The sequence below is a fragment of the Lepidochelys olivacea genome (genome assembly GCF_965140295.1).
Source record: "Lepidochelys olivacea isolate rLepOli2 genome assembly, chromosome: 2".
Taxonomy (NCBI): Eukaryota; Metazoa; Chordata; order Testudines; family Cheloniidae; genus Lepidochelys; species Lepidochelys olivacea.
Window position 1 is genome coordinate 187860061 of NC_140412.1, and position 24589 is coordinate 187884649.

General features: G+C 44.0%; 1 long non-coding RNA gene across 1 annotated transcript; it reads left to right on the forward strand.

The window, feature by feature from the left end:
- The first annotated feature begins 20684 nt into the window (after positions 1 to 20684).
- LOC311515697 lies at positions 20685 to 23833 on the forward strand. The gene is made up of 3 exons (XR_014710205.1): positions 20685 to 20760; positions 22663 to 22729; positions 23502 to 23833. It is a non-coding gene; the product is annotated as an uncharacterized lncRNA (long non-coding RNA).
- Positions 23834 to 24589: the final 756 nt, after the last annotated feature.

Consider the following 24589-nt stretch of genomic DNA (forward strand, 5'->3'; position numbering starts at 1 on the left):
GCCCTTACTCATAGTGAGTAGCACTTGTGTGTGTTGTCTCATTAACTTCAATAGGACTGTTTGTATAAGTAAGTACAACTCAGTGTGTGTAGTTGTGGAGCTCTTACTCATCCTGGTTGTGTGGAGTAGCTGTCATCGTTGCAGAAGGATGTTGGTGTGTCTACAGAGATCAGAGGTCATCCTTCATATTGGAATAGGGTTGCCAACTTTCTAATGGCACAAAACTGAACACCCTTCCCCACCCTTTTTTCCTGAGGCTGCACCCCTGCTCGCTCCATTCCCCACCCCCGCCGCCCGTTGCTCGCTCTCCCCTACCCTCACTCAGTTTCTCCTGGCTGGGGCAGGGGGTTGGGATGTGGGAGAGGGATGAGGGCTCTGGTTGGGGGTGTGGGCTCTGGGCTGGGCCAGTGAGGGGTTCAGAGTGTGGGAGAAGACTCCAGGCTGGGGCTGGGATTCAGGGCGGGTGCTGAGGACTTTGGCAGGGGCTGCAGGCTCTGGGATGGAGGAGGGAGCTGGGGTAAGAGGTGTTGGGGGAGGGTGCAGGCTCCAGGAGGCAGTTTGGGTGTGGGAGGGGACTCTGGTCTGGGGCAGGAAGGGATTGGGGTACAGGAGGGAGTTTGGGGTATGGGGTACCGGCAGCGCTTACTGTGGCTCCTAGGAAGTGACCGCCAGGTCCCTGCAGCCCCTAGACACATGGGTGTCCAGTGAGGCTTCACACGCTGCCCTGTGCCTGCAGCCACCGCCCCCGCAGCTCCCATTGGTTGTGGTTCCTGGCCAATGGGAGCTACGGAGCTGGCCCTCGGGACGGGGGCTACGTGTGGAGCCTCCCTTACTGCCCAAGCGTCTAGGGGCTGCAGAGACCTGGTGGTTGCTTCCGGGAGCCACACAGAGCTAGGGCAGGCAGGAATCATGCCTTAGCTCCAGGTCCCCTGCTGCTCTGCTGACCAGACTTCTAATGGCCTGGTCGGCAGTGCTGACCAGAGCCGCCAGGGTCCCTTTTCGAGCAGGCATTCCGGTCAAAAATTGGATGCTTGGCAACCCTATATTGGAAAGCAGGGCACCAGACTGCAGGCACAAATCAGGGAAATTCAGACTTCAGCCAGCTCTGCTTATTATGTTACATAACACTTGAATAAAGGAATAATGTCTCTGTGAAATCCAAGCTTTCTGTACCTTAAGGATGCCACCATGCCGGCAATCACTTACAAAAATAGTCCCACTGATTACTGATTTCCTCATTTAAGTCCTGTAAGTTAAGTGCTCCTCATTCTGACCCAGTGTAATGAAGTTTTGGAGAATCAGGCACGAAGCTCGAAAGATGACAATAGGAATCTGTCACAAGGTGACTGACCTCTTTGAGAGAGTTTAGTGCACCTAGACTGATTACCTGCTGTCCAATAGGGTTTCACAGAGGGCATCTGGGACTTACAAAGGGAGGTGGGGAGGTGAAGACAGCTGCAGATTGTTGGTGTCTGCAGGGAGTAAGAAGGTTCCTGCAGGGTTCTGAGTCACCAGGGGGAGAAGCACCAGTGGGGAAGGCCAGGGACAAGGCCAAACTCCAGGGTGAGCAGCAAGACTAGGGTTACCATATTTGAACATTCAAAAAAGGGGACCTTCCACGGGGGGTGGGGGGTATTTGCTCGTGCCCCCCCGCCCCAACTCCACCCCTTCCCGGTCCCCATTCCAACCCCTTCCCCAAAGTCCCCACCCCAACTCTGCCCCTTCCCTGTCCCATGGGACCCCTTCCCCAAATCCCTGCCCCAGCCCCACCTCCTCCTCTGAGTGCGCTGCATTCCCCCTCCTGCCCCCTCCCTCCCAGCTGTGCGAAACAGCTGTTTAGCGGCGCAAGCGCTGGGAGCTAGGGGGGAAAAGCGGGCACTCTCTCAAGTGATCAACATTCACTTTCTTTCTCAAATGATCAACATTCACTCTCTTTCTTGAATGATCAACTCTTCTTTGGGGAAAAATAATAATGGCAAAATCCCGGATGTTTTTAGATATTTAAAAATTCCTCCCAGATGGCAATTTAAGAACCAAAAAGCTGGACATGTCCAGGAAAATATGGACATATGGTAACCCTAAGCAAGACAGACCCTCAGGTAGGAAAGGCTCTGTTCTGCTTGGGAGTGGGGTGAAAGAAATGAACTTCTAAAGAGAGGACAGACCCACAGGGAGCAGGGGCTGACCCCAGCTGAAACTGGGAAGAAGACTTTGTAAGTCTGAGAGTTTCTTTGTGTTTTGAAAACTCCATTCAGGACCTAATAAATTGTACCCCAGAAGGGGAATGTTTTGAACATGTGGCCTATCTGGACTTTGTAAGGGAGCCTGAGTTTAGAGGAAACTGAGACAGGCCTCAGTAGAACCATGCTAGCCAGCAGGGGTTGCTACAGGGAAAGTATGCCCGTTGACGGTGACCTCATTATTGTTAATCCCCCATGATTGTTCACCAAATTATGATTCTTTTGTAAATCAATTTGTTATAGTAGGCTATGTTTCTTTGATAAAACATGCAGAATTGTAGTTTGATTTTCAACCCAAACATTTGCATGTTGAAATTTTAAAAAAAAATCAATTTTGTGCAAAAAAAAAAAAGGGGGGGCCCATTTTTCTCTCCAGAACTGTCTTTTTTTTTTTTTACAGAAATATAATAAAACTGGAACCATTTGATGGGTTTTTCGCAACACTGGACCATTTTTGAAAACCCCAAACAAAAATTCAGTTTTTTGCATGATGGATTCAGTGTTCACTTTAATGTTCTCTCATTTCATTTTTTTTATACACAGACCTAATTATTGCCTAATACTGGGTGGAATGTCAGGTCTACTCAAGCAATGTTTCCTTCTACTAGCTGTTCTACAAAGAGAATATACATAATGGAAATTCTTCTTTAGCTAGAGTAGCAGAGGCCTCTGGCTGTGTTCAGGTTTTTCTTTTTGTTTTTCCTTTTTAGCAGAAGGTTCTGGATTTTATCCCCGATACTGTATGTGTGCAGTTTAGTTGGCAACTGTGTTTTGTTATTTGCAGCTATGGATTCATTACAACCTAATCATGGCAAGGATGTTCTTTTCAAGGTGTGTTCAAAATATAGAATCCTAATACAAAAGCTCTGGTATGAATCTTTTTTGGGAAAAAATGGAATCAGATAAAAAAGGAATTCTCTCTTTAATCAAGGTGGCCATCCACAGCTATGATCTTTAATGAGAAAAAAATAACTTCACTGTTTGGCTGATCTGTTTTACAAGGTTTGTCAACTTGGAAATACGAGCTAAATTTGTCTTTTTCTAAGTACATCTACTAAGTGGACAAACTTGTAGTATAATTGGATTCTGGTAGTACAGACCATGTTATCAGAGCTCTCGAGTCACTGGCAAATGTCAGAGTAATAAACTAAATCTGCTATTGATGAATGACAACTCAGTAGATATTTCACATCAAATGGCCTATTATTCATTCATTTACTCTTCAATCAGAAGTCCTTGACATACTGTAGTGAAATGGATAATTTTCATGAGACTCCCTTGATTAGCTTTTAGTTGGGTCTACAGAGCAAAACATATTCTTGGAGTGAGTCATTTGCTCTTACACAGAAATGATCACTATTCTTTAAGGCATATCTGTGTTCCCAGCATTGCTGAAGGATATAGAGCTTGGTAAATTCCACAGGAAGCTGAAAAGCATTAAGAGATCCTGTGACTATTGCAAGCTTCTTATATTAAGAACAATTCTGGGCAGGAGCTGTCTTTCTCTACATGTGAACAGTACTTAGCACATTGTAGGTGCTACCAGAATACAAATAACATGCTCTGTTGCATCATGGTCCCACTCAACACACATCTTGTTCGTTGTGGTACATTATCCCACACCTAGATCCAATGCAGAAGATAAGCCAAGAGTAAGGCTTCTCACATGTTATGGGTTTCAGAGAGGTAGCCGTGTTAGTCTTTATCAGCAAATGGCTATGTGGACTCTGTCAAGCACTCCCAGCTATTTTCGAGACACCACTGACTTCGTGAGGAAACTACAATCCATCGGTGATCTTCCAGAAAACACCATCCTAGCCACTATGGATGTAGAAGCCCTCTACACCAACATTCCACACAAAGATGGACTACAAGCTGTCAGGAACAGTAATCCCGATAATGTCACAGCAAACCTGGTGGCTGAACTTTGTGACTTTGTCCTCACCCACAACTATTTCAGATTTGGGGACAATTTATACCTTCAAGTCAGCGGCACTGCTATGGGTACCTGCATGGCCCCACAGTATGCCAACATTTTTATGGCTGACTTACAACCACACTTCCTCAGCTCTCATCCCCTAACTCCCCTACTCTATTTGTGCTACACTGATGACATCTTCATCATCTGGACCCATAGGAAGGAGGCCCTTGAGGAATTCCACCAGGATTTCAACAATTTCCACCCCACCATCAACCTTAGCCAGGACCAGTCCACACAAGAGGTCCACTTCCTAGACACTACAGTGCAAATAAGCAATGGTCACATAAACACCACCCTGTATCAGAAACCTACTGACTGCTAAACTTACCTACATGCCTCCAGCTTTCACCCAGACCACATCACACACCCAGACCACATCACACGATCCATTGTCTACATGTATCAGACATCAAGAACTGTAACATTCAAAAACCAGTAGGAGAGCACTTCAATCTCCCTGGACACTCAATAACAGACTTAAGTGGCCATTCTTCAACAAAAAAACTTCAAAAACAGACTTCAACGAGAAACTGCAGAACTGGAATTAATTTGCAAACTTGATACCATCAAATTAGGCCTGAATAAAGATTGGAAGTGGCTGGGCCATTACAAAAAGTAATTTTCCTTCTGTTGATATTCACCCCTTCTTGTCAACTGTTGGGAATAGGCTACATCCACCCTATTTGAATTGGCCTCGTTAGCACTGCCCCCCACTTGGTAAGGCAACTCCCATCTTTTCATGTGTTGTAATATATATACCTGCCTACTGTATTTTCCACTCCATGCATCTGATGAAGTGGATTTTAGCCCACAAAAGTTTATGCCCAAATAAATGTGTTAGTCACAAAGGTGCCACAAGGACTCCTCGTTGTTTTCACATGTTATGGTTTGTATTGTGGCGGTGCCTAGAGGTTCAAACCAAGACTGGGGCACGTACCACTGCATTGGTACATTCCTTCCATGATGAGTTTGCTATCTAAACAGACCAGACAAAGGTTGGGAGAGGAACCAGAGTGGGGAAGTGACTTGCAAACGGTCACACAATAGGTGTCCTACAGTAGAGCAGGGATTAGAGACAGATCTCCTGTCTAGTGTCTTATCCACTTGATCACACTGGCTTTTTAACTTTATCATAGCTTTCTCCCTGCTCAAATTACACTAAGAAAATTCAGGACATCCCTAGTTACCTACTTTTCTAGTTCAGGGTTTTTTATTGGCACCCATCTCTACAGTATCTGAGCAGTGCCCAGACTGGTAACACCTAGTCCTTCATGGATTTCATTAATTCTGTGTCTCTTTTCTGGCTATGGGAGGCTGTGCTCAGAGCAGTTCCCTGATGTAAGTATTTGTGTAACAAGTGATGATAGGGGATATCCTAACCTCAAATTTTTTTTTAATCTTACTACACTTTGGTCACACTTAAAATATATCAGTGAAGGCCATTTCTTGATTTTCTTTTTAATAATGTCATTTCTAATCAGGACCCTCATTTATTTATTGATTAATGACTGTTATGTTTTATAAGACTGCAACCCATCACCAATCTCTGAAACTATTCCAGCCCCCTCAATTTTGTTTGTTTAAAATGGAGGATTGACTGGCCCAGGGCACTGTTTCTCAAAATCAAGTTCATATCCATAATACTTCATTGGCTTAACATGTTGTACAGCCCCAGTATGAGAACTCTCAGGTATCCGAGTCTTGTTGTATTATATCCACCTCTGCCTTTGATAGGATATGTATACAGTTCAATCCCTTGGGTTTTTTTTTTTTTTTGGCTCCAAAGTGGGTTGATTTGCTTTTTAAATGCCTTTATTTGTAACTTAAACCTTTTAATGTAAAGGCTTTCCCTGGATCTGTATTAAGCATCTTTGCTCAAAACCTTTTGGGTCAGAAAACCAGTTCATCTTTCAGATGTCTGCAAGGTACAGAAGCTACTCAGTTGATGTAATCTTTTTTCCTTATAGAAGGCAATGTGAAGCAGCACATGAAAATCTAGGTTGTGTGAAATCCAAGGTTGAGTCTAACTGTTAGTACTGTCCATTTTCATTTAAAAGTGTTCTTCTCAACTGCTTTGTTCATGAGCACTATATACTCCCCGCTGCCAGAGACAGAACACTTTTTTCTTTGCTAAAAACAGTCATTTCTGAACAGCAAGTTGAGATGGAAGGGGCCAATCCATATACTCAGCTATTAAGAAAACATGACTTCAAACTTTTCCGTTAACATTTTAAAGATTGTATTTTTGAATGTCAATTTTGTATTTAAAAATATCAGAACAACAAATTACAATGTGAAACCCAACAAATATTTCATTAAAAGGCCTGAAAGCCTCTCTCAGCAGCAAAGATAAGAAAGTCCTTGCACAGTAGCATACAATTGAATTATGCCTTGTGCAACAGACAGAAATAACTCTTTTTTGTTCTGCTGCAGCCAAGGAAATTAAAATAATTGTATTTTCTAATTATCGCATTGCAGGAAGAATTTATGAATTGGCAGCAGACATTTGTAAGCAACTAATTAAGGAGTTTTTTTCAGTGTCAGTGTTTGTGTCCAGGGTGGACCAATTCAGACATCTCACCAGGTGCATAGCTAACTGGAATCTTGGGTGAAATCTGGCCTCCACTGAAGTCACTGAAGAGTTTTGCTGTTGACTTCAGAGGACTCAGGATTCCCCTCCATGAATCTAAAGGTTCTATTAATGGAGACTCTTTAATCTGTAAACTCCTTTTATGCCATGCAACTGGTGAGTACATTTTTAAAACTGACAAGTGATCACCTAAATTGGCAATACTGTAACTTCAGTTTACATGGAGGATGTTAGAGACATGACAGGAGGGGAAAAAGTGGAGTTGTGAACATAACAGTTGCCTTCCCCGCTTCAGACCTGTGATACATTCTAATCCAGCGTTCTGTCTTCAGTGGCAGCCAGCACCAGATGCTTCTAAAGAAGATAGAAGAAACCCCATACTGGACACACGTGGAATAGCCTGCCAATAGGAGATGTTTCTTCCCAACCCAGTCTGTTAGGGTTTGACTTATGCTCTAAAACATTAGGTTTTATGCACCTTATAAAATATATATTCACCTTTGTTAATGTAGCTGCCACAGCCCTGTCAGAGGTAATGAAGAATATGTTTGAGACAGGAGAATTGCCAGAAGATTTTCCAACCTCACTGTGTATTCAAGTCCCCCACAAGAAGAATGCTATGGATTGTAAAAACTACAAAACAATTACCCTTAGAAGCATGCAACACTAAGCTATGTCTACACAGGGATAAAAACCTGTGGTTTTCCTGGGTTAGCTGCTGGCTGGCGGGACTCAGGCTCCAGAGCTAAAAAATCGCTGTGTAGATATTCAGGCTTGGGCTGAAGCCTGAGCTCTGGGACCCTGGGAGAGTGGACGGCCCAGAGCTCAGGCTCCAGTCCAAGCCCAAATGTCTACACAGTGATTTTTAGTGTCTCAGCCTGAGACCTGTCAGCCTGAGTCAGCTCACCCGGGCCAGCTGCAGCTGTGCTGTTAGTCATTTGTCCCTGTAGATGTAGATTGACGCTTTTGCAAGTTGTTCAAGAGCAAATACAAGGGAAGATTGATAAGGAAATACAAAGCCAACAATATGGCTTCAAAGGTCAAAAGGGAATGATACATTTTATTCTGAATATGAAACTCCTTTTAGAAAGATCAACTGACATGGGGAAAATGGTAGAGTTGTTTCACTGACTCCCAAAAAGCATTTGACAGAATTTACCACTACAAATTCTCAGTATATTAAGATATGTAGGGACTGATGGATACGAACTCTGAGTAATAAAACATTTATACTGGAATCAGAAGGGGATTATAATGGGAGGTGAAAATGAAAATGTAATAGAGATCAAGAAAAGAGTGAGACATGGTTGTATAACATCATTTAAATCAGCTTCTGTACCAAATGACTGGAGGATAGCTAATGGGCTGCCAATTTTTAAAAAGGGCTCCAGAGGTGACCCCAGCAATTACAGGCCGGTAAGCCTGACTTCAGTATCAGGAAAACTGGTTGAAACTATAGTAAAGAACAAAATTGTCAGACACCTATATGAACATAATTTGTTGTGGAATAATCAACATGTTTTTTGAAAAGGGAAGTCTTGCCTCACCAATCTACTAGAATTTTCTTTGTGGGGGTCAACAAGCATGTGGACAAGAAGGGGTCCAGTGGATATAGTGTAATTAGATTTTCAGAAAGACTTTGACAAGGTCCCTCACCGAAGGCTCTTAAGCAAAGTAAGCAGTCATGGGATAAGAGGGAAGGTTCTCTCATGGATTGGTAATAGGTTAAAAGATAGGAAACAGAGGGTAGGAATAAATGGTCAGTTTTCAGAATGGAGAGAGGTAAATAGTGGTGTCCCCCAGAGGTCTGTACTAGGCCCAGACCTATTCAACATATTCATAAATGATCTGGAAAAAGAGGTGTAAAGAGTGAGGTGGCAAAATTTCCCAATGATACAAAACTACTCAAGATAGTTAAGTCCCAGGAAGACTGCAAAGAGTGACAAAAGGATCTTTCAAAACTGGGTACCTGGGCAACAAAATGGCAGATGAAATTAAATTTGATAAATGCAAAGTAATGCACACTGGAAAACATAATCCCAACTATACATATAACATGATGGGATCTAAATTAGCCATTACCACTCAAGAAAGAGATCTTGGAGTCATTGTGGACAGTTCTCTGAAAACATCCACTCAATGTGCAGCGGCAGTCAAAAAAGTGAACAGAATGTGGGGTATCGTTAAGAAAGGGATAAATAATAAGACAGAAAATATCATATTGCCTCTATATAAATCCATGGTACGCCCCCATCTTGAATACTGCGTGCAGTTGTGGTTGCCCCATCTCAAAAAAGATATATTGGAAAAGGTTCAGAAAAGGGAAACAAAAATTATTAGCAAAAAGTAAAGGAGTACTTGTGGCACCTTAGAGACTAACCAATTTATTTGAGCATAAGCTTTCGTGAGCTACAGTTCACTTCATCGGATGCATGCATCCGATGAAGTGAGCTGTAGCTCACGAAAGCTTATGCATCCAATGAAGTGAGCTGTAGCTCACGAAAGCTTATGCTCAAATAAATTGGTTAGTATCTAAGGTGCCACAAGTACTCCTTTTCTTTTTGCGAATACAGACTAACACGGCTGTTACTCTGAAACCAAAAATTATTAGGAACACGCAATGGCTTCAGTATGAGGCGAGATTGATAAGACTGGGACTTTTCAACTTGGAAAAGAGACGACTACAGGGGGATATGATAGAGGTCTATAAAATCATGACTGATGTGGAGAAAGTAAATAAGGAAGTGTTATTTACTCCTTCTCATAACACAAGAACTAGGGGTCACCAAATGAAATTAATAGGCAGCAGGTTTAAAACAAACATAAGGAAGTATTTCTTCACACAATGCACAGTCAACCTTTAGAATTTTTTGCCAAGAATGTTGTGAAGGCCAAGACTATAGCAGGGTTCAGAAAAGAACTAGATAATGGAGGATAGGTCCATCAATGGCTGGTAGCAGGGCTTTCCACAGGATTTATGGGGCCCTATGCAAGTTACCTGAGGGGGGATATTGAGGGATGAGGGAGAGGAAGGCGGTCCCCAGCTAGCACAGCTGACTGATGTGTCAAGGGGGCACAGCCACCATCCCTGCTTGCAGACCCCCCAATTCCCTTCCTCCCGTTGCCACCTTTCTCTCCGCCACCTGCCTGCCCAGCGCGGCTTCCCTCCGCTGCACCCTCAGTGCAGCTTCTGCCAGGGCACCCAAGCGAACTCAGGGCTTCTTCCACCCTGTGGCTTGGGCTGTCTGCTTGGGGGTCTCATATTGGGTGGGAGGGGCTCTGGGCAGTGCCCTACTGGCCAGTGTGTTAATCTGCATGGGGAAATGATGGAAGCTCTGGCTGGGGCCCCCCCCATGAACCCAGCTTTGAGAGGAGATATTCCGCTCTCCAGTGTGCATGGCTCCCTCCTGGTTCCCACAGCCCCATGCCAGCTCCTACTTTGTTGATCTCCCAGGGGGTGGAGAGAAGCCCTCCGGCCAGCGGGCGAGCTGAAGGGAGTGAGCAGTGGGTGCGGGGGAGGGGCCAGGGGGCTTCTTCCATTTCCCCCCGCTTTTTTTAATTTTTTTTTAAAATTTCCCACCCTCTCTGCTGATTGGTTGCAGCAAGGAAGATGCTGGGTACAAACTGCACGCAACCCCGGCCAGCCTGCCTATGGGTAGGGACAGAGGAGTCAGAGCACAGCACAAGCGGAACAAGCCGGGGCCCCACAGCCCAGTGGTGCCCCAAATTTTTGGATGCCCTACACGGTCGCATATGCTGTGTATGCCTAATGACGGCCCTGGCTATTAGCCAGGATGGGCAGGGATAGCATCCCTAGCCTCTGTTGCCAGAAGTTGGGCATGAGCAACAGGGAATGGATCACTTGATGATTACCTGTTCATTCCCTCTGGAGCACCTGGCATTGGCCACTGCTGGAAGACAGGATACTGGGCTAGATGGACATTTGGTCTGACCCAGTATGACCATTCTTATGTTCTTATATAGGTATATTAATGATACTGAATCTGCAAGTGTCTGTAATAATAAAAGACATAGACTTCAACAAGAAACTGTTCTTGTCCCCATTTCACTCTGAAAGACATCTGTAGCAGTGGCTGTCATTCATTGCAAGCTCTACCCTCCTGTATGTGTGTTGTCTGAGAGACCTTAGGAGTCTGTTGACTTGAGGGCTTGTCTATACACAACTGATTTAGTTAAACCTTTGCAAATCCCCGTGTGGACACATTTATATCAGTTTAAAGCTGGCTCTCTTAATTTAGCGTCTCCTTGCAAATTTACAGAGGCAAGCTAAACTGATATAAGATAGGTTTAAATCTGTTTAAGCGTGTCAACACACATAATTGCACTAGTTCAACTAAATTCAATTAAAATCATACTTGTTGCATGTTAAAGTTAAACCAGTGCTATTTTGGAAAGAGACTCGACATCAGATCTGGTCTACACACAAACTTCTGTCAGCATAACTAAACCAGTGCAAGTGGTGGTGTGGCTATTTTTGTTAAAGACTGGATTATTTCAGGTTAGTTTAAGCTTGTTCCTATTCCACTCAACCTAAACTGACATATGTCTGATTTAAACTGAAATAAGAGAGTCTGCAGTATTTTGCACCAGTTTAACCATATCACTTTAAAATAACGCCAAGTTAAACCAGTGCCACTTTGTATGTAGACAAACCCACAGTTTAGGTCATATTCTACACATCTGCTCAGGTGTGAGAGACGAGTGGGAGAAAGCTATGCTGACCATGCCATGGCATTATGATAGTAGAGTATGAAGTTACTTAACTTCGCATATTGTGTGATTAGCATCATGTCATCTTTAGTACATGAAGTTTTTTTCGTGTAGGAAACAATGTGCTGGATTTGAATCTTAGGAGACATACAACACTCAAACAAAAGTGTTATGTAGAAAACACAACCTTGATTGTAGCATGTGATTAGACTGTTATATCTACTGTTACATATGCAAAGGGCTATGCTGTCCATATCTTGATCTATTAAAGTAGTAATAATTCAGTAGAACCTTCTTTATTTGTACTGACTTGGTAATTCCGTGTGCTCTTCCAAACTGACCGCCTCTTCAGCTGTGCTATCTCTAGCAGTAGAGTCAGCTCTTGTGGTTACCTTCCGGTAACCTCAGAAATTAAATCTATAACTGCCTGTTTTTTAACTTACCTGTACCTGACTAGCTGTGGCTCTAACAACGAGTGACGTGTTCAGGTACCAGGTACACAGCCATGCTGTGTTATGGTCCCCAGGTACCAGCTGTTGAATGATCTTTGATTGTGAGCAATCTGTTTCCTTTTGAGGCACTTCTTCTTCTCCCTATTTTGTTGGACTCAGCCAAACCAGTGTGGCTGCACTTCATAAGGAATGGGGCAAGCTTCAGGAACACGGGTGTGAGATGAGCTCAGGCTGTGACTCAACATCGGTTAGGCATCACCAATGATGAAAGATCCATCTTTTAAATTAGATTGAATTTAAAACTGAGCTCTTGGCCAGTTGTAGTAGTGTCAGATGGCAATTTATTCCTCCCACCTGTAGAAGAGTTAACTTTGATGTCCCACTCTGCTAATTACATCCTGCCTGCCTTAAATCACCCTGAAGGTTCAATTGACTATAGGATTTCTTCACTTCCTGTCTTAAACTCTTGAGCGTTGTTGCTGTTAAAGCAATTGCCACATTTGATGTCTGAAGTGGTTGCATTTCAGTGATGGCTGAAGTGATGCCTTTTTATAAACTGTATTTCAGTCACAGTTTATAAATTCTTTGGGATCCTTTCAGGATGAAAGGCATAGATAAGTGTGAGACTGAATTATTTTTATGTCATATCTATTTGCATTTATCAGTTATTTGGAAATTCATCGCACATCACCACCCAGATATACTACTGTGACTGGTGCTTCACAACTGCCTGGAATAGGCAGAGTGCATTTTTTTTAAAAAAATTCCTCCATTCTAAAGACTGTTTTTTATGTGTTTTGGTTATATTACTAGTTAGACTTTTATGTTTTAGAGAGCCCGAATAACAATTGGATGCACTGATTAATCAGTGGATTGAGACAGGTAATTAGATGATCATCCAGAAATGATCTGAATGGTAGTATTTATCCTAAAGAACTATCAGGAACAGACTATCTTAGGAATGTTGTGATGTGCTGACAATTGATATGTTTCCAGTGTTAAGCATCAGATGTCTATTCATCTTTCTGGCAGACAGCTGTCATATTGGAAACAAATTGCCTGCTCAGTATTCATGTTCTCAGATTCCGAGTTCCCCTAATATTCACATTCTATTAATCTAGAAATATCTAGTATTGGTACTGAGTGCAAGTAAAATGCTATTTTCTTCCAAGCATTTTCATACCACATCAAATTAACTATTAATTCCTGTTTTTTAATCTTGTTATGAGCAAGCAAGAGAACAACATTATAGAGAGAGACAGGTCTTCACAGCTAGCATTAACAAAATACAGCTAATATCACTGGGAAAAGAACTGCCCTACAGTTCTAATCACAGGGCGTATATAAATCTCTTTAAAGGTGAAATGCAAAATTAAAACGGAAATCCAGTGAAGCCCAGAAAAATGTGCTGAATGTCTGCTACTCAGTACCTTCTGCTTTACTAAAGGCACTCCCGAGTACATAGTGGTCATAGGACTGACCATGTCAAGGAAGCTGATACTTACTTCCTGGTTTGCTGAAACTATCCCAGAAGAACAAAAACAGCAAGGAGTCCGGTGGCACCTTGAAGACTAACAGATTTATTTGAGCATAAGCTTTCGTGGGTAAAAATCCCACTTCTTCAGATGCATGGAGTGAAAATTACAGATGCAGACACAAATACATTGACACATGGAGAGAAGGGAGTTACCTCACAAGTGGAGAACCAGTGCTGACAGGGTCAATTCGATCAGGGTGGATGTGGTCCACTCCCAATAATTGATGAGGAGGTGTCAATACCAAGAGAGGGAAAGTTGCTTTCGTAGTGAGCCAGCCACTCCCAGTCCCTATTCAAGCCCAAATTAATGGTGTTAAATTTGCAAATGAATGTTAGTTCTGCTGTTTCTCTTTGAAGTCTGTTTCTGAAGTTTTTTTCTTCAAGTACAGCTACTTTCAAATCTGTTATAGAATGTCCAGGAAGATTGAAGTGTTCTCCCACTGGCTTTTGTATGTTACAATTCCTGATGTCTGATTTGTGTCCATTTATTCTTTTACGTAGGGACTGTCCGGTTTGGCCAACGTACATGGCAGAGGGGCATTGCTGGCATATGATGGCATATATCACATTAGTAGACATGCAGGTGAATTAACCTCCGATTGTGTGGCTGATATGGTTGGATCCTCTGATGGTGTTGCTAGAGTAGATATGGGGACTGTAACAGAGCAATTCACAGATGGTGATACCATTGTTCTCAAAAGAAAGTTTAATTTTTTAAAATTATTTTATTATATTTACTATTATTGTTTGTATACACTTAGTACTCCTCGCTGATGTGACAGTCACATTGTGCTAGGCGCTGTACACCTAAAGAGCTTGTAGCATGAAGAGCTTATAATCTAAATAGACAAGAAAGATAAAGGTGTGTGTGAAGAAAGTGTTATCCCCATTTTAAAGATGGGGAACTGAGATATAGAATACATTATTTGCAGAGTGCAACCCAGGAAGCTTACAACAGGGCCAGGAGCTGAACAGTACCTTAACTGCTGCAAGACCATTCTTCATCTCCATATCTTCTATGGCGGATATATTCCACTCCATGACAGCTTAGTTAGTGCAGGCATCCAACACGTTTTTGCCTTAACTCAGTCTTCACCTTAGCTTTGCAGTTCAATTTTAACTAGAGACAGGCCAAAACTTCAACCTTTAATTCAAATCCCTTCAAATAGTTGAGGTTTCATACAGTAGAACCTCAGAGTTATGAACACCTCAGGAATGGAGTTTGTTCGTAACTCTGAAATGTCTGTGACTCTAAACAAAACGTTATGGTTGTCCTTTCAAAAGTTTACAACTGAACATTGACTTAATACAGCTTTGAAACTTTTATTATATATATATATAGAAGAAAAATGTCACTTTTAACTATCTTAATTTCTATGGAAAAAGCACAGAAACAGTTTCCTTTCCTTGTCAAATCTTTTTTTAAACTTTCCCTTTATTTTTTTTAGTAGTTTATGTTTAACATAGTACTGTGCTGTACAGTATTTGCCTCTTTTGTCTCTGCTGCCTGATTGCGTGCTTCCGGTTCCAAATGAGGTGAGTGGTTGACGGGTCAGTTCGTAACTCTGGTGTTCATAACTCTGAGGTTCTACTGTATTTGAAAGGTACCAAGAGCACCCAGCTGGTTTTGGTTGTGGGTTGGATATGAAACCAGAAGGGGCCTATGTTCTCTAATTCTGGTGTGGACATAGCTGAAAATTACAAGCATAGTTTGTGAGATTTCAGTGGCATGGAACCCAAAGCCTTGCATTGATTCTGCCTCAGACCCAAGCCCTAGCCTAACCCTAATGTGGATCAATCCACAAACACCTCTTCTGCAGCTGATCTCTATGGATGCTCCTTGGGATTTAACCAAAACAACATTTTAAACTAAATCACAGGTTTTTCTAATCTGAAGAAACCTTTGCTCCTTATTTCAGTTAAAGAGTTAATGTATAGAGTACTACGATCACTGTTTGGATATGTTGTGCTATTAATACTGTGATGATTGCATGGAATAAGGCTCGCTACAGAGGTGATAATCGAGGAAGCCTTGTTTCTTCTTCAGTGACACATTTTGAGGTTTGCCACTCAGTTTTTTGGCTTTGTTATTAAATAAGTACACTACTTCTAAGGGAAGAAATAGCTCATATGTGAGAGTTTCAGTCTGTAAATATCTAAGTGCAAACGCATGGGATAAAATAGCTTTTAAGAAAGTAAAGAATAATGTTAGCTTGGAGTTATAGGAACAGAAGCTAAATAAGTGCTGTGAATATACTTCAGACTTTTACATTATGTCCAAATTTGACTGACAAAATAATTCTTGATGATTTGTGTGAAAGGCAAATCAATTCACTTAATACTGGTAGCTTACCTTACATCTTGGCATTTAGTAAATTGAATGTTGATGAAGTTATTAATCAGAGCTGCAGTTCCAAAGGTGCAAAGTTAAATCTATAGGAAGGTAGTTCAAAAGAGAGAGACTGAGAACACTCTGAAATCCCCCCAGCTCACACAGTACTGTTTGTAACTTTTTTTAAGATAGAGAGACAGAGAGCGCGTGTGCCATTCTTGCCACTAGCAAATTTGGAGCAATCATAGTTAAACAATCTTTGTGATATACTTCCAGCTCCAATTTTAGTCCAAGAAACAGTTCCGTGTCAGGGTTAAACACACACAAGCTGCATAAAATAATTGAGAAACTTTCTGATAAAATCTGAAGCCATTCATAGACTTTTAAGGGAAAAATCCCAACCCCCAAGCTGTTTCATTTAGTCCAGACTCTTTCATTAATTATGTCCATTCCATTAAGTTATGTAGAAATTAACTTCAAATGTCACAGATGCCAATTGGTTCATTCTTATCTGACACAGAAAGTTGTATAAATGTCAGTGTTTCTTTCCACCTGGGAATGTTTCTCTTCCTATTATAATTTTTCTCACAAAGGTTAGAACCTAAAATACATGACTGTTTTGCATTCAGATCTAGAGATTATGGATGAGTACAATAAAAAATATTCCTACCATGGGCAGCTGCCTGCTTGTACTGTGCCTGTTTATAAAATATTTTTTCTTAAATACATGGTGGTTAATCTGTCAGAATCCTGCAAATGGCCCAACCACATTGCATTGGCTATCTGGAGTCTGAATTAATAATGTAAAAGTAACTGACTGGGCTAGGCTGAGCATTATCTCATTAGTATTCAGGAGTCCTTCCAAAGGGCAAGGAGGAAAAAGCTGACATCTCAAAAAAATGAATTATGGGGCTAGAGGGAAACAGTGAGAAGAACAAAATGTTGTCACTCTCACATCTCAGATCCCATTTGGAACTCAACCTAATTAAAGCAATTGACATGTGGTGTGTTCTCTGGAAGAATCATTTTTTAGTATGGAACTGTAGTAGAATGAGGTCCCAGCCCATTGTGTCCAGGACTAGAGCGAGGCAAAAAAATTCAGATTTGGTGATACCAAAACCTTTCACAAATTCATGTGGATTTTGCCTGATAGTTTCGGCTGGAAAAAAAAAAAACACCTTAAAATAAAATGGAAAAAAAGGAAATGTTTTATTTCAGTGTTTTCTAAATGGAACGTTTTGATTTGTCATTTCAACTTTTCTTTTTATTAAAAAATAATAAAATGTTTAAAATGTTAGAAATTTAAATGAAATGGTTTTGATTTTGTCAAAATAAATTTTTTTGTTAGACTCAAAATATACATTTTTACCAAACATTTTGAAACATTTTCTTTTCGGTTGAAATTTTTCTTTTGAAATTGCCAGCAAATGGAAAATCTGTTATTCACCCAGGCCCAAACAGTATAAGAGATTGGATGCCCAAAATGAGATCGTTAGGGCCTGATCTGTAGAAGTGCTAAACACCCATAACTCCACTTGTACTTTCAGACCGAATGAATTATTTATAGTGGAGGAAATCAAGAAAGAACAAATGTGTTATCTCTGTGAAAAAGCACAATGTGTGTGACTTATGTTGCACCAGCAGCCATCTTAAAATGAAACTGCTTTCTAGATGGAAGGCTTCACAACAGACAGATGGGCAGATTCCTTAGCAATGTAAAGGTACTACGTACATCCCGATAAATAGTTTTTAAAAAAGTTATTCATGTTTTTATTCATGGATTAATATGTGATTTACCTTCTACTGATATTTTTCTACTTGTCTCTCAAACCATTTTTAAAATGTGCAGTCTCATGGTCTCTAGCAGAATATTTTAAATACAATTAAAACAGTGACAAGGGGTTAGGAAACCCAGTCAGACAATTCAGTGAAACATGAACAAATGTGTGGTTCTCTCTCCCCCTTTCCCCTACCACCACTTTTAATTCATCCCTTTCCAGCAGACTTCCTTAGTCACAACAATTTGCATATATTTGTAGCTTGCTTGTTGTATTTGGCAGACTTGTATTTTCATTTTGCTTTGTAAAACAGTGAGTTTGTGGTCACAGGTCCGTAGCTGTTGTTGTTACCCTTGTATATGATAAATGAATATTTACATTTACATCTCATTAAAAAGGGTTTGGTTTTAAAATCTTTTACGCTATAGTAGATGACAAGCTACAATTACACATATTCTTTTAGGGAGGTACATGCAGTCTTGGTTGAATAATGCGTAGTTCTACTGTAGGATTCATACGGGGTTATGCACTTGGCAACATTCAGGGCACACCCGGAGTGTTGTGTAGGAGCAGTGGACACACGGCTCCTCTCAAGGGCATGAACCTTGGAATCTCGCCCAGATGACATGAACCGTGGGAATCCTCCCAGGACTGGGCTCAAGGCCCGAGAGCAAGGAATGCGGAAGATAGAAATTGGTAAATAAGAATATTAAACAAAGCCAGTGTATTTCTTTTATCTGTTGGAGTATGTAATGCGCAGGAGGAGGGAGAGAAATAAAAGAGAGGGTGGAAAGCTGACAGGCAGACCAGCCTGTCGGCAGACCAGCCTGCTTGCTTGCTTAAAGCCTTGTTCTGTCTTGTATTTGAACCGCAACAACTGGCGCCCAAATGTGGGGCCCTCAGCACTCACCTCGCTCAGCAAGGGTTTCAGACGCGTCACTCATCTGCTTCGCGGATCCCGGTGAGTATTTTTCGTCGTGGTAAGTATGGGAAGCTCCCTCTCTGCTTTGCAAGTGCAACACCGCAATGAGCTACAGTATTTGCTGCGTAAGGCTCAGCATGATTGCCCCACTCGAGAACTCACTCTCCTGCTACAGGAGGTGAGTGCCCAATGCCCGTGGTACCCTGAAGCCGGAACCCTTAAGCTAGCGGACTGGGAGCGGTTGGGCCAGACATTGCACAAAGAGCCTCAGGCGCCCGTGCAGGCTTTACATGCCTGGCACCTCTGCCGTGACGCGATACAGCATGTCGCCTCGGAAAGACCCTCCCTCGCTCCAATAGAGAGGCTGGTGATCTCGCCACTCCCGTCCGCTCCTGCAGCCATCCCCCCTCCTGGCGATGCGACACAGCGTGTCGCCTCGGAAAGACCCTCTCCCGCGCCAATAGAGGGGCTGCCGATCTTGCCACCCCCGTCCGCTCCTGCAGCCATCCCTCCCCTTGCTTCGCCCCCAGTGCCTCAATTACTGCCGCCTCCTTTGTCTTCCCCTCTGGAGCCGGTGAGTGGTCACCATCCCCCCATGGGGCCCCATGCTCCGGGGCCCACCAGGGGGTCGTCCGTGGCTGCTCAGGGGCTTTCACTGGTGCAACAAATGGTTCACGCAGTGAAGACTCACCCAGATCTTACAGCAGAGGAATTAGCTGATCTGGTCTCAGTTTGCCCGATGACCTGGCAGGATGATGGCCAGGGCAACCAGCTTGCAAAGTGAGTCAGTTTGCCTTACTCGGTGATCAGAGAGGTAAAGAAAGCGATTCACAAGTTCGGCCTCACTAGCACGTATGTACATGGTCTCCTTGAAGGGCTAGGTACTGGGTACACCCTGGTCCCTGAAGATTGGAAGGCGCTCTTGCGCATGATGCTGACGCCCAGTCAGTATGTTATTTGGCTTAGTGAGTATCGGCAGATGGCGGAACGCCAAGCCCAGGTATATATAGCGCAAGGTGTCACTTATGAGCCGTTAGCAGGGGAGGGCCCGTTTGCTACCGTTCAAATGCAGTCTCAACTCCAGCAGGCTGTCTTCCCCATTATTTCTGCCTGTGCCCAGCATGCTTTCCGGAAGGTCCCGGATTCAGGCAAGCCTACCAAAAGCTTTGCCAGTATCCGTCAGGGTGCACCAGAGTCCTTTATGGATTTTACCAACAGATTGCAGGAGGCTATCCTCCGACAGGTGGATAACCCTGCCGCAGCTCAGGAGATTCTGTTAAAAATGGTGGTCGAAAATGCAAACGAGGATTGCCGCCGTGCTCTCCAGGCAGCACAAGCCGCTGGCATTCTAGAGCTGTCGGACATACTGCGGGCGTGCCAAAACATCGGCACACAAGCACATAAAGCTGGGGTTCTGGCCGCCGCCCTGCGGAAAAGCGGGAAGGAGGGGAAGCGTTGTTATCACTGTAGTAAGGAGGGTCGCTTTCAGCGGGAGTGCCACTCATCGACAGCGCCCGCCCGCCCCTCAAAAGAAGTGCCCCAAGTGTCGGAAGGGCTATCACTGGGCTAATCAGTGTCGTAGTGGGTCAGGAAACCACACGACGGGTCCCCCCCGAACTCAGGGCCAAACGGGGGTGTTCCCCACTCCGACATCTGTTCCTCTGCCTTAAAATCCATAGACTCCATGAGGGCGGCGACTGTCAGAAGTGCAGGGCTTGATTTGATTATGCAGGAGGACGCTGATTTTCAGTTGCCGGGGGAGGTTTGCTCCATACCTACACAGGTGATGGGACCTCTCCCTGCCAGATTTGTGGGTCTGGTTGTCCCTTGCTCACACGCTGGGAAACAGGGTTTTTTTGTCATCCCAGGGGTCACTGATGCCGATTACACCGGCATTATTAAGGTTCAGGTGTGGACGTATCTTCCGCAGTCGCTCCCGCATGGATGGTCAATTACATAATTGATTTTAGTCCCCTGTCAGGTGCCAGCTGCAGAGGATCGAGCCCGGGGCGGAGGCGGCTTTGGATCGATGCTGTCTCAGTCGCCACCTCACAACATGCCCTCTCCGCTTGTTGCTCTAACAATGTCACTCTGCCCCTTGAAACCTCAGTTAACACTTCTTTTAAATAATGTTCCTTTTACAGGGCTGGTGGACACTGGAGCTGACGTTACGGTGATTCGTGATCAGGACTGGCCGGTCAGTTGGCCAACAGTTCCTTCTAAAGAGTTGTGGGAGATCGGAGGTAGCAAACCCTGGCGCCAAAGTTTGTCTTGGGTCATGGTCTCTAAACCAGGAGGCCGTGCCCTTGCTACGATCCGCCCTTTTGTGCTCCCTGTCCACCTCAATATTTGGGGCCGTGACTTACTTGTAAAGCTGGACACCACCCTCGATATTAATATATAATGGCCCAAAACCCTCCCCCACCCACCTTGCCCTCCGCATTACCATTGGTATGGCAATCCTTAGAGCCCATATGGATTGACCAGTGGCCCCTCCCGCTAGAAAAGCTGAAAGCACTTCATTCGCTTGTGCACCAACATTTGCATGCACAGCGCTTGGAGAGCTCCACTAGTCCTTGGAACACCCCGGTGTTCGTTATTAAGAAAAAATCTGGTGCATGGCGGCTGTTACATGATTTAAGAGAAATAAATAAACACATCCAACCCATGGGCCCCTTGCAGTTTGGGTTGCCAAGCCCGAATTTAATTCCTCAAACCAATCAGCTTTGTGTGTTAGATTTAAAAGATTGTTTTTTCACAATCCCCCTTTGCCCACAAGATCGCGAAAAATTCGCGTTTACGGTGCCAGAATATAATAATCAGCGACCCTCTCAAAGGTATCAGTGGAAGGTCTTGCCCCAGGGAATGCAAAATAGTCCAACCTTGTGTCAATTTTTTGTGGATCGGGCCCTCGCCCCTTTTCGTGCCTGATACCCCACACTAAAGGTCTACCATTATATGGATGATATTTTGCTTAGCGGTCCCCAGGTCACGGCACAACAGCTTGAATATTTGTCTCAGATTCTTGGCCAAAATGGCCTGTTAGTGGCACCAGAAAAAATCCAACGCTCTTATCCCTACCAATATCTCGGGCATAAGGTTTTACAAACCCTATGCTGCCCCTGTTCGCCCGGAAGTGGTTCTACCCCAACCCCTAACCCTCGTTAAATTACAGCAAATTTTGGGTCATTTAAATTGGATTCGACTCTACTTCCGTCTCCCCACATCGATGCTGCAGCCGTTGTTCGAGCTCCTACGTGGAGCTCGGGCACCGGGTGCAGTTATTGCCATTACTGAGGAGCACATTGCCTGCATTCGACAGATCAATGCAGTGTTGAGTCAGCAGTTTGTGGATAGACTCACTGAGGTTCGTCCCCTGCGGTTAGTTCTCCTTGCCACCCCTCATACGCCTACTGCGGCTCTGTTTGTACCTCGTACAGACACAGCCGTCTCTATCTTAGAGTGGATATATTTGTCTTCCACTCCTCCTCAGAACATTTATCCTTATTTAGACACCCTGTCTGACCTTGTTCGTAAAGCCCGCCACCGTGCAGTGCAACTCACGGGCACTGATTTAGTTGCCATTGTTTTCCCCTTATCACATAGTGAATTTGATTCCTTGTTCCACACCTCCTTGGCCTGGCAGGTTGCTCTTTGTGATTATGTGGGAGACATTTCTTATAATCCCCCAAAAGATCCTCAGTTGGTGATCACACAAAAGGTGCCAATAACCGTACATCGTCTTAGCCGCTCTCGACCTATTGTTTCAGCTATCACTCTTTTTACTGATGGCTCTCCACATCGCGGTGTTGTCACCTATCAATTAGGTGACCCCCCCTCGTTGGCATTCTCATTTTACGCTGCCTCAGCGTTCCACGCAGTGCTCAGAACTGGCTGCTGTTATTTTGGCCTTTCAACTTTTTGCTGATTGTCCCTTTAATTTAATTGTGGACACCCATTATGTTTATCAGGTAATCGATCATTTACCCCTTGCCCTCATAACCCCTCAGATTGATGCAGACCTCCTCAGCCTGTTTTTGTCCTTACAGTATCTCCTTACCACTCATAATTTTCCTTATTTTGTTGCTCATATTCGCAGTCATACCTCTCTGCCTGGGCTACTCACTGAGGGCAATGCGCGCACTGATCGCACGTTACGTGGTCAGGTAAATTCCCTCTTTTCTGACTCCATTGAAAGCCATTCTTTTTTTCATCAGTCTGCCTCTGTTTTGGCCCGACAGTTTCACATTCCTGCTTATCATGCACGTTCTATTGTTCGTTCCTGCCCCCACTGTGCCGCTGCTGCCCTCACCTTTTCTTATGCCGTTAACCCCAGAGGTACCGCAGCGAATCAGCTGTGGCAAATGGATGTCACTCACGTGCCACAATTCCGCCCCTATTCGTTTTTACATGTTTCCATTGATACCTATTCGGGATTCCTTTGGGCGACCCCACAGCATGGGGAAGCCACTCCCAAAGTTATTTACCATTTGCTAGCCTGTTTTGCTGTTATGGGTCACCCGAGCCAGATAAAAACGGATAATGCCCCAGCCTATTGCTCCACAGCCCTCTCCACCTTTTGTGCCCAATGGGACGTCCGTCTCAAACACAGGATCCCTTATAATTCCACAGGCCAAGCTATTGTTGAATGTGCAAATCGCACGCTAAAAACCTTGCTTGACAAACAATTAAAACAAGGGGAGCTGCGTCTCCAAACCTTAGGAGACATTCAGCAACAATTGCATGTCCTTTTTTTTACTTTAAATAATTTAACACTGAATACAGATCAGCAGACCCCCGCGGATTGGCATTTTCATAAGTCCGAGGTACTGGAAAGACCGCGTGTCTATTACCGTCAGCTGCCCAATCCGCAATGGCTGGGCCCAGTACCTTTAATTACTTGGGGTCGGGGATATGCTGCTGTGTCTCTCCCTGCAGGACCGTTGTGGGTTCCGGCTACCAGTGTGTGCGACCGGCACTGAAACAGCATGGCGTGGCACCAGGGGCTGTCGAACCCCATACCGGAGTTTTAGCTGACCTTGGAGGAGAACGCGGTGCCTCCCGGGTCGACAATGGCGGGACGGAGACGGAGGAAACGTCGCGTCCCAAGCCAGCCCGTGACATGGGGAGCAGTGAAAGCATTGGTTGCTGCGGCTCAACGAAGACTGGCACCAAACCAACAGCCAGAGACTCCTGAGACTCTGTTTGTGGCCATTCTTGCCCAAATCACTGCTAATTCTGTATTGATTGTGTGCCTTATGTGCCTGCTATTTCCTGTAGGGGTTGGCTCGGGAGCGCCTCCTCCGTTACGGGCCCGAATGACATATAACCTATGGGAAAGATTGCCTTCAATCGCAAATGTTACCCACTTTTGTTTATTTGATTTTGTAGCTGCTGAAGAATTGTTAGGTACGTGCCTTATTCCAGTATGTCATCACCCTGAGGAAATAGGGAATGAGACGATGCTCGCTGCTTACGCGAACCTCTCTTCCCAGTACTCTAGCATGGCTAATTGGGGCCCGGCCAACTACCCTTTACCTTCTTGGGCTTATTTTTTGCTGTTGCTGTGTGCAATGTATTTCCTTTTTGTTAAGGCTTTGTTGAGACCCGCCCTGGCAGGCTCCACGAGTTATACCTTGTCTGTCCGGGAGTTAATGGCTTGCAAAAGCAAATTGATGGCTACCATGAGATGGCCGAGCACAAATAAACAAAAAAGGAGGGGATGTAGGATTCATACGGGATTCATGCACTTGGCAACATTCAGGGCACACCCGGAGTGTTGTGTAGGAGCAGTGCACACACGGCTCCTCTCAAGGGCATTGAACCTTGGAATCTCGCCCAGATGACATGAACCGTGGGAAGCCTCCCAGGACTGGGCTCAAGGCCCGAGAGCAAGGAATGCGGAAGATAGAAATTGGTAAATAAGAATATTAAACAAAGCCAGTGTATTCCTTTTATCCGTTGGAGTATGTAATACGCAGGAGGAGGGAGAGAAATAAAAGAGAGGGTGGAAAGCTGACAGGCAG